At 45.3% G+C, this 2,353-nt stretch overlaps 1 pseudogene; it reads left to right on the top strand.

Moving 5' to 3' along the window:
- Positions 1-864: 864 nt before the first annotated feature.
- Positions 865-1,730, top strand: LOC102282199 (kidney mitochondrial carrier protein 1-like; annotated as a pseudogene).
- The last annotated feature ends 623 nt before the right edge of the window (positions 1,731-2,353 follow it).

Here is a 2,353-nt window from a genome sequence, read left to right as displayed (position 1 = left end):
CTAACACAAGATACCACTATATATCTAACAAAATGGATAAAATAAATAAGACTGACAATGTTTGTAAGAAGGTGGAGCAACAAGCACTCTTTTCCATTGCTGGAGGAAGTGTAAAATGGAACAGTCGCTTTGGGAAATCAGAAGTACCTGTTAAAATGCAATGGACTTGGACTCCGCAATCCTAACCCTAAGGACACCTGTACTCTAGAAAAAAATCAGTAAATATTATATCATTAAAAGGCGCGTACAAGAAATTTCATAGCAGTTTTATTCCTAATAGCCAAAAATTTGAGAAACTCATATGTCCAGCAACAGGATAACAAATCAGTCGTGCTTAATGCATGGGGAAAGCTCTCAGACACAAAGTCAGTGAAAAGAAGCGAGACTTCAGGGACACATACTGACAGATAAGATTTGCATAACGTTCAACAGGCAAAACTAACCTCTGGTGGTAAACTCAGAACAGTGGTTACTTCTGGTATGGATGGTGATGGCATGGACTAAGAAGGGGCATGAGGGAAGAAGCTTCTGGGGTCAGGTCGTGCTCTGGGTCCTGCTCCTGGCGGTTGTTACAAAGGTGGAAACACGAAAAACTTCACTGAGCTGTCTACCTAAGGTGTGTGCACTTCCCTATAAATTGTTATAAGCTCCATGTGCTTCCCAGGTGCTTCAGCGGTAAAGAATTCACCTGCCAATGCAGGAAATGCAAGAAACGTGGGTTCAGCCTCTTTTTCAGCTCCCTCGAAGCTGCCGATTCCCTCTGCTGCTGACCCAGAGCTAGAGAAGACACAGGGCCGCCACTGCCCCAGAAAACCCTGTTAGAGGCTATGCTTCTGTGAACGAAAAGAAGGGGCAGCGGTGAGCATGTCGGCCCTGAAGCCCTTGGTGTATGGAGGCCTGGCCTCCATCAAGGTGGAGCGCAGTACCTTTCCAATTGATTTAACCAAGACACGGCTTCAGATTCAAGGCCAGAAGAACGATGCAAACTTTAAAGAAATCAGGTATGGAGGAATGTTGCATGCATTAGTGAGGATAGGCAGAGAGGAAGGCCTGAAAGCACTATATTCGGGGATTGCCCCAGCGATGTTACACCAGGCTTCCTATGGCACCATCAAGATAGGCACCTATCAGAGCTTGAAGTGGTTATTTGTCGAGCGTCCAGAAGATGAAACCCTTCTGATAAATGTGGTCTGTGGGATTCTCTGGAGTCATATCCTCAAGCATTGTTAATCCAACAGATGTTTTGAAGATATGAATGCAAGCTTAAAGCAGCACCCTGCAAGGAGGAATGATAGGCTACTTCATTAACATTTACCAGAAAGAGGGAAAGACAGGACTGTGGAAGGGCATATCCTTACCGCTCAGAGGGCTGCTACTATGGGCTTCGTGGAGCTGCCGGTCTACAGCCTCACCAAGAAGCATCTGATTCTCTCAGGCCTGATGGGAGACACTGTGTATACCCATTTCCTCTCAAGCTTCACCTGTGGGCTGGCAGGAGCCCTGGCCTCAAACCCTGTCAATATGTTGAGAACATGTACAATGAATCAGAGAGTCCTCTGCGATGACAAACGCCCTGGCTACAAAGATACCCTGGATTGCTTGTTACAGACATGGAAGAATGAAGGGTTTTTGCTCCATATAAAGGGTTTTGGCTAAATTGGTTGGGAGTTGGTCCTTGGAATCTTATTTTCTTAGTGACATATGAGCAGTTGAAGAAACTGGATTTGTGACAAGTCAAGACTGCATGAGACATCCACTGAAAAGGCTCACTTCTGAAATAGTGAAGCTTCCTGTCTTTCCCACTGCTTCTCACTGCTTGGCCCACCACAGATTGAGGTGTGAGCAACAGGTGAGGACAGGATTAGCTCAGATTCCTGTGTCCTGGCATCAGACGCTCTGCACCAAACGTTTAACTGTAACATCCAGACACTAGTCCTTACCATTCAAGTGCCCTTCGACATCAAAGATAACAGGAAATGCATGTTTCTTGCTAAAGAAAAATTACATGATCAGCAACTGTGGACCATTTCCTTCAGGAGAAGAGTAACTCCTGGTGCATCTCAGTTCATAGCCAAGACTCCCAGACTGTTCTAAAGAAGCTCTTTGGAACCATGGGATAGAACCTCTGAGACGGTGTTACTGTTCCTGAGCTTTTGGGGGAGCTTTGGCTTCATGTCCACTGAAGAAACTCACACATGGAGACCTGATGTATCCCAAGTATAAACAGAGCAGGATAGAGATCCCTGGAACATTGCACTGCTTTGTAATTTCCTATTTTGGCAGGATTCTTTCACTTTATAATAAGTGACTTTTAAGCCTTTGACCACTCGACCTTTGTGAGGACTTGTTACAA

Source organism: Bos mutus, chromosome 4 (assembly GCF_027580195.1).
Source record: "Bos mutus isolate GX-2022 chromosome 4, NWIPB_WYAK_1.1, whole genome shotgun sequence".
NCBI lineage: Eukaryota > Metazoa > Chordata > Mammalia > Artiodactyla > Bovidae > Bos > Bos mutus.
This window is presented reverse-complemented; position numbering and strand designations above follow the sequence as displayed.